Source organism: Anser anser, assembly GCF_964211835.1.
Source record: "Anser anser genome assembly, chromosome: 4".
NCBI lineage: Eukaryota > Metazoa > Chordata > Aves > Anseriformes > Anatidae > Anser > Anser anser.
In genome coordinates this window covers 20,161,202-20,177,594 of record NC_139724.1, presented here as the reverse complement: position 1 = coordinate 20,177,594, position 16,393 = coordinate 20,161,202, and positions in this window count along the sequence as shown.

Genomic DNA, 16,393 nt, shown 5'->3' with positions numbered 1-16,393 from the left:
GTCTTGAGGCGGGATAGTTGCGAGTGGCAGGGAGTGTGGGAGGATATGGGCAGGTTTCTAGAGCAGTGGTCACCTCCAGTGTTTTGGACATTCACCCCTGAACAACTGCAAAATCCTAAAAAGCTGGCAGAATGCTTGAAAAAAAGGTGTCATGACTCTGGCAGTTCCAAAGTGACACAAATCACTGTAGCGTGCTGGGGTCTGGCTTGTGCCTATCGAGCTGCAATTGATGCTACTAGCAACCTCGCTCCAGCTCCTGCAGCCGTTCCAGTTCCAGCTCCTGCAGCCGCTCCAGTTCCAGCTCCTGCAGCCGCTCCAGCTCCTGCAGCCGCTCCAGCTCCTGCAGCCGCTCCAGCTCCAGCTCCCGCAGCCACTCCAGCCCCTGCAGCAGCTCCAGCTCCTGCAGCTGCTCCCACTCCTGTGTCTGGGTCAGAGAAACGAGCTGTAGCAGTGCAAGTTGACCCCGCAGAGGGTATTCCAACCCCTGTGGCAGACCCTGTGTCTGGGTTGGAGAAACGAGCTGTAGCAGTGCAAGTTGCCCCTGTAGACAAGGTGAAAAAATGGTATAGAGGCTCAGGTCGTTTAGAACGCAGACAGTCTTCTGCTAAGTCTGGGCATAGTGAAGACGAGGCTGGGCCATCAAAGGTGCAGGAGACTGAAGATGAGGATGGGGATGTCGAAAAATCAACAGTAACTACCCGGACTCTATACCAGCGTGAGCTACGAGATGTGCGAAAAGATTTTGGTCGCTGTATAGGTGAGCAGCCTGTCACCTGGCTGCTCCGGTGCTGGGACACAGGAGCCAATTATGTGGAATTAGAGGGCAAGGAAGCCAGGCAGCTGGGATCCCTTGCTAGGGACGCATGCATTGACAAAGCAATTGGAGATGGAGCACGATCTCGCAGCCTCTGGAGGCGTCTCCTGTCAGCTGTGCAGGAAAGGTATCCCTTCAAGGAAGAACTTGTATGTCTACCAGGCAAATGGACCACCATGGAGAAGGGAATTCAGTACCTGAGGTAATTGGCCGTACGGGAAGTAATTTATAAGTACCTAGATGACGCACAAACATCCGCAGATCCAGATGCAGTCCGGTGTACACCACCCATGTGGCGGAAGTTTGTACGGAGTGCACCATCATCATATGCCAGCTCATTGGCAATACTAACCCGGAAAGCGGAGGAGAATCCCCCAGTGAATGAAGTGGCTAAATTACTCCGGCAGTACGAAGGAAATCTCTCCTCTTCCCTACAGGCCTGTGTCTCAGCTGTGGAGAAACTCTCTGAAGAGGTCCACCAACTTAAAGAGAATTTATCTTCCCCTCCACCTGAACGAACCAGTGTCCACCAGCTAAAAGAGAATGCTTTGGAGAAACTTTCTGAAAAGATCCACCAACTTGAAGAAAGATTATCTTCCCCTCCACCTGAATGAACCAGTGTCCACCAGCTAAAAGAGAATACCTTGGAGAAACTTTCTGAAAAGATCCACCAACTTGAAGAGAGATTATTTTCCTCCCCACCTGTACAAACCAGTGTCTCAGCTATTAGGGGTAAACGTTCATCTATGCAAGGAAGACAATATGGTGGGCACACACACCGCGCCACCCTGTGGTTTTACCTACGTGACCATGGAGAGGACATGAGAAAATGGGATGGAAAATCTACTGCGACCCTAGAGGCACGGGTACGTGAATTGCAAAGGAAAACAATTGGGAAAAAGGAGTTCTCTGAAAGGTTTGCTGCTCCAACTTCCAGCAGGCAGTCCTTTAAACACAGAAACGAAGATTCTGACCAGGACTAGAGGGGCCCTGCCTCCAGCCAGGGGGAGGAAAGGGACAATCGAGTTTATTGGACTGTGTGGATTCGATGGCCTGGCACGTCAGACGCACAGAAGTATAAGGCTTTGGTAGACACCGGTGCACAATGTACTCTAATGCCATCAAGCTATAAAGGGCCAGAGCCCATCTGTATTTATGGTGTGACGGGGGGATCCCAGCAGTTAACTGTATTGGAGGCTGAAGTGAGTCTAACCGGTAATAAGTGGCAAAAGCACCGTATTGTGACTGGCCCAGATGCTCCGTGCATCCTTGGCATAGACTATCTTAGAAGAGGATATTTCAAGGACCCAAAAGGGTTCCGCTGGGCTTTTGGCATAGCTGCCTTGGAGACAGAGGACATTAAACAGTTGTCTACCTTGCCTGGTCTCTCAGAGGACCCTTCTGTTGTGGGGTTGCTGAGGGTTGAAGAACAGCAAGTGCCGATCGCTACCACAACTGTGCACCGGCGGCAATATCGCACCAACCGAGACTCCCTGAGTCCCATCCATAAGCTAATTCGTCAAATGGAGAGCCAAGGAGTGATCAGCAAGACTCATTCACCTTTTAATAGTCCCATATGGCCAGTGCGAAAGTCTAATGGTGAGTGGAGACTAACAGTGGACTATTGTGGCCTGAACGAAGTCACGCCACCACTGAGTGCTGCAGTGACGGACATGCTAGAACTCCAGTATGAACTGGAATCAAAGGCAGCCAAGTGGTATGCCACAATTGATATCGCTAATGCATTTTTCTCCATCCCTCTAGCAGCACAGTGCAGGCCACAGTTTGCTTTCACTTGGAGGGGAGTCCAATATACTTGGAATCGGCTGCCCCAGGGGTGGAAACACAGCCCTACCATTTGCCATGGACTGATCCAGTCTGCGCTGGAGCAGGGGGAAGCTCCTGAACACCTGCAGTACATCGATGACATCATTGTGTGGGGTGACACTGCAGAAGAAGTTTTCGAGAAAGGGAAGAAAATAGTCCAAATCCTTCTGAAGGCCGGTTTTGCCATAAAACAGAATAAAGTTAAAGGACCTGCACGAGAGATCCAGTTTTTAGGAATAAAATGGCAAGATGGACGTCGTCAAATCCCAATGGATGTGATCAACAAAATAGCAGCTATGTCTCCACCAACTAGCAAAAAAGAAACACAAACTTTCCTAGGTGTTGTGGGGTTTTGGAGAATGCATATTCCAAATTACAGTCTGATTGTAAACCCGCTCTACCAAGTAACCCGTAAGAAGAATGCTTTTGAATGGGGCCCTGAGCAACGACAAGCCTTTGAACAAATTAAGCAGGAAATAGTTCATGCAGTAGCCCTTGGGCCAGTCCGAACAGGACCAGATGTAAAGAATGTGCTCTACACCGCAGCCGGGGAGAATGGTCCCACCTGGAGCCTCTGGCAGAAAGAACCTGGGGAAACTCGAGGTCGACCCCTGGGGTTTTGGAGTCGGGGATACAGAGGATCTGAAGCCCGCTATACTCCAACTGAAAAGGAGATATTGGCAGCATATGAAGGAGTTCGATCTGCTTCGGAAGTGGTCGGTACTGAAGCGCAGCTCCTCCTGGCACCCCGACTGCCGGTACTAGGCTGGATGTTCAAAGGAAGGGTCCCCTCTACACATCATGCAACTAATGCTACATGGAGCAAGTGGGTTGCACTGATTACTCAGCGGGCTCGAATAGGAAACCCCAGTCGCCCAGGAATCTTGGAGGTGATTATGGACTGGCCAGAAGGCAAATACTTTGGGATATCATCAGAGGAGGAGGTGGTTCGTGCTGAAGAAGCCCCACTGTACAACAAGCTACCGGAAAATGAGAAGAAATATGCCTTGTTCACTGACGGGTCCTGTCGTATTGTGGGAAAGCATCGGAGATGGAAAGCTGCTGTATGGAGTCCTACACGACGAGTTGCAGAAGCTGCTGAGGGAGAAGGTGAATTGAGTCAGTTTGCAGAAGTGAAAGCCATTCAGCTGGCTTTAGATATTGCTGAACGAGAAAAGTGGCCAGTTTTCTAGCTCTATACTGATTCATGGATGGTAGCAAATGCCCTGTGGGGGTGGTTACAGCAATGGAAGCAGAACAACTGGCAGCGCAGGGGCAAGCCCATCTGGGCTGCGGCATTGTGGCAAGATATTGCTGCCCGGGTAGAGAACCTGGTTGTAAAGGTACGCCATGGAGATGCTCATGTGCCCAAGAATCGGGCTACTGAAGAACATCAAAACAACCAGCAGGTGGATCAGGCTGCTAAGATTGAAGTGGCTCAGGTGGACCTGGACTGGCAACATAAAGGTGAATTATTTATAGCCCGATGGGCCCATGACACCTCAGGCCATTAAGGTAGAGATGCAACATACAGATGGGCTCGTGATCGAGGGGTGGACCTGACCATGGACACTATAGCACAGGTTATTCATGATTGTGAAACATGTGCTGCAATCAAGCAAGCCAAACGGTCAAAACCTCTTTGGTATGGAGGACGATGGCTGAAATATAAATATGGAGAGGCCTGGCAGATTGATTACATCACACTCCCTCAAACCTGCAACGGCAAGCGCCACGTACTTACAATGGTGGAAGCAACCACCGGATGGCTGGAAACATAGCCTGTGCCCCATGCCACCGCCCGGAACACTATCCTGGGCCTTGAAAAGCAAGTCCTATGGCGACATGGCACCCCAGAGAGAATTGAGTCAGACAACGGGACTCATTTCCGAAACAACCTTATAGACACTTGGGCCAAAGAACATGGTATTGAGTGGGTGTATCACATCCCCTATCGTGCACCAGCCTCTGGAAAAGTTGAACGATACAATGGACTGTTGAAGACTACACTGAAAGCAATGGATGCTGGGACATTCAAAAATTGGGTTACACATTTGGCAAAGGCCACCTGGTTAGTCAATACCAGGGGATCTGCCAACCGAGCTGGACCTGCCCAATCAAACCTGTTACGCACTGTAGAAGGGGATAAAGTTCCTGTAGTGCACGTAAGAAACACGCTGGGTAAAACAGTCTGGGCTACTCCTGCCTCAGGAAAAGGCAAACCCATTCATGGAATTGCTTTTGCTCAGGGACCTGGATGCACTTGGTGGGTAATGCAAAAGAATGGGGAGGTCCGGTGTGTACCTCAAGGGGATTTGATACTGGGTGAGAATAGCCCATGAGTTGAATTGTAGTATGTTAATTATTATATAATACTGTATGTCATCACTACCATGATTGCTATATATCATAGATGAAAATGGTGATTAATTAGAATGTATTGGAAAGAGTGTAACCTGAGCATGACATAAATAGTATGGAATAAGGGGTGGATATCTGTCCTGGTTCCAGTTAGGACAGAGTTAATTTTCCCTCAGAGTAGCTGGTAGGGTGCTATGTTTTGGATTAGGATGAGAAGAGCGCTGATAACATGCTGATGTTTTAATTGTTGCAGAGCAGTGTTTACACCAGGCCAAGGACTTTTCGGCTTCTCGCTCTGTCCTGCCAGCGAGCAGGCTGGGGGTGCAGCAGGAGCTGGGAGGGGACAGACCCAGGACAGCTGACCCAAACTGGCCAAAGGGGTATTCCATACCATCTGACGTCATGCTAAACAATATATAGGGGTGGCTGGCCGGGGTGGGGCGCCGGCTGCTCGGGGATAGGCTGGGCATCGGTCAGCGGGTGGTGAGCAATTGCATTGTGCATCACTTGTTTTCTTACACATTATTATTATTAATACTATTATCATTATCACTATTATTATTATTATTGTTATTATTATATTCCTGTCTTAATAAACTGTCTTTATCTCAACTCACAGGCTTCACTTTCCCGTTTCTCTCCCCCATCCCAGAGAGGGAGGGGGGAGGGTGAGCGAACGGCTGTGTGGTGTTTAGCTGCCAGCCGGGTTAAACCACAACAATGACTTTGATAACAGTTTCTTAGAGGCCTGGCTTTCTATATTAAAACACTGATTTTACAATGGGATATTGAATGATTTTTATTTTGAGTATTTTTATCTGTCTTAAATAAATAAATAAGAAATCTTTTCTCAAATAACTGGAAAGATGGATATAGGTGTCCACTTTATTTAAAATCAATTTCTTTTTAATGTGAGGTCACTTTCATTGGGTCAGGTTCTAGAGGTTCACCTAGAAAAATAAAGATTAATTATCACTCTAAGATTTGATGTCTTTTCCCACAAGGAAATATGCATAAAATTACGAGTATAAATTTGGGAAGATAAATTTGACATTCAGCATTTAATGAACATCCTGGGGGCAGAGTGTGTGTGGAGGGAACCAGACTTGGATCAACATAGTCAAAGGCACATGCCTCTAGAGACAAGTCAATTTTGTTTGTTTCAATTCCTAGAAAGTAAAATGGGAAAACAAATATATATTGTGATCAAATGAATTCAAGTTGCTGAATCCCCTCATAGGATTTAGAGAGATCAAGTGAATTTTTATATAACAAAGCACTCACCGTTTTTGACGTAGGCAAAGATCAGATGTCAATCTAGCCAAAGTTTGGGAAAGCTGCAGCTGAAACCACTAGTGAGAAAGGAAAATTTATAATTTGACAGACAATCTCTGATAGATTAATCTTTTGTAAAGTGTGTTAGGACATTACTACCCTAACCTATGCCAAAGCCATTTCTGACAAACAGTGGTGTCCTGTAGAGAGAGCAGAGAATAGGCCATGTGTTCTTACAGTTGCTTTGGTTCTGACAGTATCACAGTCTGGCTGTGAGCATCCAGCTCTTAATAAAGTTAAGTTTTTACTAATATGTCAAAGTGTGGCAGCTGAAAAACACGCTATTCTGCTGTAACTATTGATATGGTGGTGATCTCTGTTAAAAGGGCAAGGTAAGCGCTTTAGATAAATCCACACCAGTGCATCTGATAGAATGTTAAATTAGTATTTCCCCTCTTTGACTGGACAAAGATTGTATTCTCCTCTGTTCTAACTGTGCTGTAAGCCCTTTTTAAACATTTGTCTGCACCTACATTTAAAGGGAAAGTGAGATATAACTGAAGAAATAATTTTAACTACTCCTAGAATTAAATATATTTTCAACCTAATTGTTTGTGCCTGCCTTCTCATACTTACATAATGTTAAACTCATTGTCCTTTTAATGTTTCATTTCCAAAGTTGTTGCTACAGGCATTAAAATATCAGTTAACTGCATTTTGGAATGTAGATGGGCTGTGACCTATTTTTTTTTCTCAGTGCCAAAAGCACTGCTTTTCAAAACAAGCTGTATCAAATCAAAGATTTGCTGAAATTTATTGAGGAAAAGTGTTCAGTTCTAATCCATCAATACAAGCACAGTCCTGTAGTTCATGGAAGTGAATACACCACAGTTCATCAGTGAATATGGTGGGTGTTTTGCTCATGTAAATAATCAACTTTATAGTATGTAAGACTATCACACTGATGTTTCTGTTAAAAGATTTCTCAGCTACTATGGAGAAGTGCTGTCCTTGTCACACAAATGTAGGTTCTGTGGGTACCATTCAGAGATAAAAATAGCATTTTTGTCCATTCATTTAAAGCAATAAAAATCCATCAGTGACATTTGCAAGAAATAATTTCTAATCAAGGTCTGCCTTTCAGGCTGAATAATCCAGTAACAGTGATGAATTACATATCCATGCAGATTAGCAGACTTTACTGACTATTTTGAAATAGTAGTTTCATGGCTGCGTTGACCCACAGAATGAATAAACTTAACAGCTGAAAGGAAGGTAGTTAAGCACGATGGTATGCAGGAGATCAAGTTTTTCCTCAGGCTTACTACTGGCAATTTCTGGTAGCAATTCTCTATGCATCAGTTTGGTAATTATAAACATGAGATAAGTATTATTTTATTCTGTTATCCTGTCTTCTCTGTTCAGATTGTAAGCTCTTCAGGACAGAAATGTGTTCATATCTATCCATACACTGTTAGATCTGTGTATATCTATACACCATGTCCAAGAACTATGAATAACTCAGCAAGCATGCTTTACTTACACTTGCACTTTAAGAAAAAAGGGAAGAAATAAATTAATTAAAATCCTGAAAAAGTGTAAGGATTTGATGTATTAAGTGCAACTGCAATGCATTAATAACTCTGAAGTAGAGTTATAAACATTTCCTGGATGGATTCAGTATTTTTTTTCTTTATTTCAGAAAGAAAAGAGAAAAAAAATGTACCTCAGTGAAGTAGTTGGAAACAGTCTGGAAATCAGTTTTTCCAGAGACAAGATATTCCTTCCTGCAAAGGTACTATAGTCTTCACCGTAGTTTTCTGAGTTTTGTGTAAAAGTGACATTTGCCACTGTACTCTTAGGAGGTAATCTAATCCACAGAAAGTGATACTGCACACTAATATTAAGATACCACAGTATACTGTTGTCTGGATTTCAGCTTGATTGATCTTAGGCTGCTAACTTTTGTAATGAGATATAAGCAAAAACATTCAGAGGAAAGATATCTGTAAGAAATATGACTCCTCAATGCTAGAAAACACCGCCAGTCATCTAGGGCAAAAAGAAAAAGACATACCCTTTCCCTTTTCGTATGAGTAATGACGGTACCAGCTATCTCATTTATTATACTTCCAAATGTGTATAAGTTCTCATAACTGTGAGATACTGAGATGAGCTATAGAATTTTTGTATTGATTAGGAGAAAAATAGTAATCCTAGACAAAGTACAACTATCCAGAATCAATGGTGATATGGAATTCCATAGCCAATCTTTATAAAATTTGTGATGTATCATAATGGTTCCATTATAATCCATTGGTATACTTGTATCAGACTTGCTTTCAGCCAAGAATTATGTTTTGTCTTATGTATTCAGATAATTTACATAATATTACAACATACGACACCCAATTTGCCATTTCTCATTAAATATATAATATATATATTATATAAATATATATAATATATAATTGGAGAGCTGGGCAATTGCCAAATATATGAAATTTAACAAGATCAAGTGTTGGATTCTGTACCTGGGAAGAGGCAACCCTGGCTGTACATACAGACTGGGGGATGAGAGGCAAGTTAAACATGAGCCAGCAGCGTGCCCTGGCAGCCAGGAGGGCCAACCGTACCCTGGGGTGCATCAGGCCCAGCACTGCCAGCTGGGCGAGGGAAGGGATTGTCCTGCTCTGCTCTGCGCTGGTGCAGCCTCACCTCGAGTATGGTGTGCACCACAATATAAGAAGGACATAAAGCTATCAGAGAGTTTCTAAAGGAGGGCTACGAAGATGGTGAAGGTTCTAGAGGGCAAGATGTATGAGGAGCGGCTGAGGCCCCGTGGTTTGTTCAGCCCAGAGCAGAGCAGGCTGATGGGAGGCCTCATGGCGGCCTGCAGCTCCCTCACGAGGGGAGCGGAGGGGCCGGCGCTGAGCTTTGCTCTCTGGGGACAGCGACAGGACCCGAGGGAACGGCATGGAGCTGGGACAGGGGAGGGTCAGGCTGGGTGTTAGGGAAAGGTTCTGCACCCAGAGGGTGGTCGGGCACTGGGACAGGCTCCCCAAGGCAGTGGTCACGGCACCAAGCCTGTCAGAGTTAAAGAAGCATTCGGACAACGTTCTCAGATGCATGGTCTGATTTTTGGGTGGTTTTGTGTGGAGCCAGGAGTTGGACTGCACGAACTTAGTGGATCCCTTTCAACTCAAGATATTTTATGATTCTATGAACAATCCTTTGAGAACAACTACCTGTTACATATACCATAAAAACAGTTAAACGTGACAGCTTCTACAATCATTTTCGCATTAGACTTGAGTTCAGTAGTTTGTAGTAAAAATGGTAAAAATACAGTTATGATCATTCAGAATCAAAACAAGTTCATCAAAAGAATTTTCTTTGGAATTCGGAGAATTATAATAAGCAGTTTTGTATCTGTCTCCAGCCCCTACACATTCTATTCAACCTGCAGCTATTTTTCTCTTCAGTAGTAGTAAACAAAGAATAAAAATATCTGTCAAAAATGGTTTTCTTAAAGACCTGTCATTATAGGAGATTCTGCTGAAATCCCGTATAACTCAGAACAGGCCCTCAAAGATCAGAATTTTAAAAAGGGAACTGTAAATAAAATTTTAGTTAACTTAGTATTATACTTTGTTTTGTTCTGTCCATACTCCATCTTGCTTCTGAAACCTTTTCCAACATTGTATACACAAATTTTTCTGCCTTCTGGACATATTACTTCCAGATACTTCTGGTAATATGAGACTCGAAGATACTGTGCATGTGCTTTGCATATTAAGCCACGATTGTTCTACTTATCAGTATTTCTAGAGGCTTGAACAAATATATGTCATGTGAACAAGCCCCTATTAAATCTTGTTTAAACCTGGCATGAAGTTCGGTATCAATATCATTCAGGTTATTCTTATTTGTGTATCAAAATGATTGCAAAATTGAACAGATCCTTTTTAGCCAGCTCAAAAGCAGTCCGTAAAATGAAAACTCTAGTGGGCAAATCTTCCAAACAGAGGCACAGGCAAGAATGAAGTACTACAATCACCATAATAAAAGGAACAAAGATTCCATTACAGTACCACAGAAGGATACAAGGAAGAGAGCCAGAGGGCAGCTAGATGGAAATTTTAACATAAATTTTAACACAAGGTGGGAATATCTGCCAAGAAAGGCAAGACAAGGCAAGATTATGATCTAGCCTTGCAAAAGGCAAATGCCTTTTTGCCTTGCAAAATTATGATCTTACCTTGCAAGGTAAAAAGGTAAAATATGTAGCCAATACAATTAGTCAGAAATTCATAAGTAAAGAACGGTGGAACTATAGCTGAACAGAAATGTTGCTGTTTACCAACACATGCAGAAATTAATAACTTCTGAGGGTCTGAACAAGCTGCTGAGAAGAACAGAGAATATAATGATAAACACTGAAATAAAAGGAAATTGATAAATTCAGATATTTGAAGAAATGTCATTAGCCTAAAATATTTACTTGTTATTTGAATTAAAACACTAATATAAGTGTGATCTAGACATCTGTGTGCAGGGTTAGGGTCCCTAATATGTGACTGCTTATTGCAGAAAGTATAAGATGTTCTTCTTTAATTCCTTTTATATCACCAATACGCAGTGATTCTTTTAACTGAAAAATGAAAACTGTCTTAGCATCTTTTCAGCTTATAAAAACACAGCAATAAATGTGAATTTGTCCAAGACAGTGAAGCAAAACAATTATTGTCTACCTAACAGTAACTAGCCCTGGTTGTAATTGGGATTGAGGGTTCTTCCAAAACTAGAGATATTGTAATCATACTATTTAAATCAGCCTTAGAGAAACTTAATATCTAGTACAAAAAAAAAAAACTTTTAAAAAAAGATACAATATTTTCATCTGAATGAATAATTCATAATGAATACTATAATTAGCTAACTTGCTTATTTCTTTTTTCTGCTCAAGGTTTGTCCAGGAACAGATTGTCACTTTCACACATTTGGTTTTTATTCAGAATGATTTTTCTTAATTAATCCTTGGGTGAGTAGTTGTTTGTGAAAAGTTATCATGAATATACATTTCTCATGAATTCAAATTACTTTTCTTTAATGCTTTTTTGTGTGTGTGTGTGTGTGTGGTAAAAGCATTTGGTTTCTTTTTGGGTGAGTAATTTTGTGGGGTTTGTATTGATAAGGATTTTAGGAAAAGTTTTAGGTACCTGTTTCAACACTATATGTATTGCACATACTTATAATTAGCATAATAATATTATATTACTATATTAATAATTATTAATAACAAACAATAACAAACGTATGATTATACTTATTTCACATAGTTATAATACAGTAACTGCATAGGAATAGATGCCTAAATAACTAGACATCAGTGATGAAAAATAAGAAATCTGAGTCAAAGAAAGTTGCTTTGATCACAATTACATTGCAAATAAAGAAAGATGCCTTCTGATTTTGATTATTACAGTTTCTGACCTGCATCCACCATTTTAAACACAGTTTGTTCTCTATAAATAGATGGGATGGGTGAATAGATAAATAGAAGCATCCCCGTGCAATCACAGCTGACCTGTGATTTTCTAACACCTTCCCAACCCTACTGCCTTGTTTGTGTATTAATGTGAGATGACAAGACTTCACAGGCAGATTAGAGATTAATATTTTGTGGGCATGTAGATACAGATTCACCATATGAACTGCCCAGTATCTACATCAGTGTTTTGTAACTAGTCATCCAGACCTTTTCTTGCTATTGGAAATTCTATGATAAACTGGGGTGTAACGTTGTCACAAAACACTCAACACCGCAGAATCAATGTTAACTACATTGCAGTACATGACTGCAGCACACTCTGGGTGATTCAGAGGTCCTGCATTTACATAAAAGTAAGTCAATGAAGTTGTCATGAATATTAGTGTAGGCAATGTTAGATGTATATAAATATATATGCAGGATGAGAAACATATCCTGGAAAACTGCTTAGTTTGGTGAAAAGTCCTGGAAATCATGTAACTACAATGCAGACCACTTCCATCTTCACCAGCAGTAATCTTACACTGAGCTCACTAAATAAGGTTGGACCTTTGCCTGTAAATTTAACAGGATTACTTCATTATTTTTACATAGGGGAATATATTTTTCCAGAAATACAAACTCAAAAGAAGTGGAAACAGTTCCATGACTACAAATGAGTGAATGAAAGTTTTCATAAACCATGACATTTTAAAGGTAGCCTGTCTCTTCTTGTTTGTCCTTCCCTTCCCTTTTTTATTTTTAAATTCTTATTTACAAAGGTGTTCAGTGTCCTGCTAGCTGTGAGAACAAGACAGGCTGGCAGAGCATGATGCTTTTGAAAGTTGTAAGTACTAAATACGCTCTCATAAGTCTAGAAAATCAATTTATATGTGATTCCAAATGAAAGCATAAGACTTGGTAGATTTAACTAACAGAGCTATCAGAAATAAAACATTCACTTTTTAAATGTACTTGATTTAAGAGATATAGCCTGTGTTTACTTTGTAGCAGCAATTAAAATAAGCCTTAAAATAAGACTGCAAACAATTTTCCAATAGATCTAAGTATAACTTTTTTTCTATGTGTAATCATGAAGTCAGTAGATATTATATTTTTCTACTGTGCTGCAATGTTTTCTTACACAGTACAAGAGAGACCAAAAGTAAATGTGTAGCTTTAAACCCTGAACTATGTCCGGTAGAAACAGTGAAACAGTGGAAATACCATGTATTTCTTCAGTAAAATAGCATTTTTTTTAAGCTTCACGTTACATAAGTCACCGGGGATGCTTCTGCAGTGCAAAAACACCATATGCCATTAATTCATCTCAAAAAAAAACCTCAGGAGCATTTAGATTACAATGTGGAATTAAGTTACCTTGGATGTAGCATCCAGCTGGAAGACAAAACTGAGACTGAAGCTTCAGAAAGTGACGTCCCACCTACAGGGTCTGACAAAGGCCTCCCTGGTTCAGCATCTAGGCTGTAATAAGGGCTACATCAAACAATTCCTGGTACTGAAAGTTCCTGACTGATCCCAATGTGCACTCTGATGGCCAGAGAACTGAATGTGGTGGACTGGAAAAGAAACAACTGCTAAAACACAGCTATACAATGACAGCACTGAGATGACAGCTCCAATTAAGACTGCTGCCAAAATAGTCCTCCGGAGGTTGGATAATTTGCTAGAACTGTTGCTACCCTGCTAGCAAGATCAGTTCAATCTTCTTTTACAATACTGAAACAAAGGCACATTAACATATGGTGCAGATCTGTATTATCTGTGCAATTCTCAGCTTTAAAAAAAATTAAGTGGACTGGCTTTTGCAATGACTAGGAAATAATGACCTTCAAGGATGAGCTTCCCTTTACTGCAAGATTACCTGGTTTAGGTCTGACACACTCTTCAGAACTACAATGATCAAAAGCCACATCTAAAATACTTCTTTTTCTTCTCTGGAAGAGAACCTTCTCATTCTCATTTGCTAGTACAGGCACAGCTGAGCAGGCTAGTATATAAAGCAGTTGAAGAAACAAACAGAAAACCTTCAAAAATCTAAAAGAACACATCTCTCACTTTATCCCCCCCAACAACAGCATGTCTAAATACCACAGATGTAAGGAGCTTCTACTTAATTGGCGTAACTTAAGACCCATAAAAAATTTGCTAGTAGTGTTTCCTTCTTTCCTTCTCTTTTTTTTTTAGTAGCTGCACAAATTAATTAAAACCCATCCTGATTGGCATTGACTTTCTTTAACTACTCAGGTTAAAAGAAGTCTGTGGCCACATCTCCCTCACAATCTTTTATCTAGCTGAAGTTTTGCTGTGCATGGCTAATAACTTCCTCCAATGTTAGGAAGACAGCTTTATGTTGTCTCTTTTTGTGAAAGAAGGAACAATTTCTTTATTTAAAATAGTCCCCATAAGCAACATCCTATACCTTCAGAAATTTTCATGTTTACACAATCCCAAGGCTAGCAAGATGACTTGTGAGGGCTGTGTCTGTATGTCTTTATAAATGCAAGCAACATATCAGACTCTGAGGGTTCCAAAATATCTTGACATTTTAGAAATTACTTTGCAGCAGCACTTTTTACTTTAATATTAATTTCAGAACTGTGAAAACCATGTTCCTTAACAAGGGGCCTGGTGACTGGTTCAAAAAATTTATCCAAGTGAGTTGGCATTGTTTGTATTACTTTTTCTTCAGTAAAAATACTTGTCAGGGAACATCCTCTCCCATTTAGTCTTTTATACTTAAGGCTTGGGCAAATTTGGCTAGAATTGGTATCATTATAAGGATATCCTTAAATCCACACATACATCTGGAGAACTATTCTACATTTACCAACCTACTGTGAATAGGATAGCTGAAAGTTTTGTTTCTTTGGAAAGTTATTTGCACTTATTTCTCTAGATATCATATGCTAACACCTGTCACATTATCAGGTTTGTTTGGTTTTTGCAGCCTCCTAAAAGCCTCAGAAAGCAAACAATATTCTTTTGATTGCAGAGGCTGCACAGACATTTTTCCATCTCTCAGCTTTTTGCAAAATCTCAGTACCCCAATTTCTTTCTGATAGTGAGGATATGAAGAGCAGATGGCAGCCTGCCCTTTTCTCATGGCACCGGACCTGCACATCTGAAAACTAGCTGCGTGTGTGCAGAATATCGTGACAAATTCTGTTCATATCTCCCCTCTGTACAGGGGATGCTATATATGGACAGCATTTGTTTAGTTGACTCCTGCTGACCTGTATAGCACTGCAGGCAAGAAAAGCTTTTGCCAGCTTGTGGTGAGATGGTAAATTCCCAGTGTGGACATATCTCCTTAAAAACTGTATAATTGTGTGGGGGCAGTAGCTCAACCTTAGTGCAATTATAAGAAGGCATCTGCCCCCTACGGCATGAGAGACTGACTACCATTTCTCACTCCCAGTAAGAGTGTCATGTTTGAAGAGTTCTCTGACCCTCAATTCAGGACTCATGTCAGAGGAGCAATGTACATCACAACTGCCAGCCTTGGGATTTTGGTTGACATTTCCATCTTAACACTATTAATACATATTACATACATATTAATTACATACATATTAATACACTGAGCTTCAAAAGTCTAGGAGCAGGCCTGCGATCCAGACTGCAACCTAGCCCTTTTCTGAGACTGGCACAAGGATTATGTTTTGCAGCACTAATTAAGAATATCTTGGGTGGTTAACTCAAAGCACTGCTATGCAACAAAATATCAGTGTAACAAATATCTTTTGTTATATTTGAAACTTGCATGTTGTGCATCATAGCATGTTAACAACCCCCCCCTGGTGTCTGTAACAGCCATGCCAATACAAAAGCGTGGTGTGTAGGGGAGGTTGTGTTGCTGTGGCAGCTGGAAAGGTTCTTCTCGCAGCCTATGCTGCATCTCCAGCAGGAGCTATGCCAGCGTGGCTATACTAGGAGCAGCTTTGTAATGCAGATGTGTTCTGAAGTATCAGTGGAGCATAATGCCTGGAAATCGAAAACCTTCTGAAGTTGGTACTGTTGCTGGCAGCAGAGGGATGCTTTATGTTTTAAATAATATTAATTCTTTGCCAGAAAATGTGGAGCCATGGAAATGACATTGCAGGGCATGCTGGTACAAGCCTCTTGGGCATTGTGCAATTCCATCCAGATACCATACCTGCTGCAGGACAAGTTCACTTTGCAGGGTATGTATGGGGGTGTATATTTGTTTAGGTGCCTTCTGTTTTGAACCCAAGGCAGGGATATTTGCACCATATGGTCTTCTGAAGTCCTCAATAAGACTACAATTTGGAAGCTGTCCCTTTCTCATTTCCAGAGCTCTTTAAAAACTTTAAAGGAACCTGATACTATATTTCAGATGGTGACAAGGAAAAAAAAAAAAAAAAAGAGTAAGGAAAGAGTTCATCATATTTCATCATAAACCACATCCGAATGCTGTTCACTAGAAGGCTGAAAAGCAGATTAGCAAATCTGCAAGTTAGCACTGATGTTGAAAACACTGATAAAAAAATCATTCAGAAAATTATCTACCAATATGGATCAAAGACTTAAAACCTTTA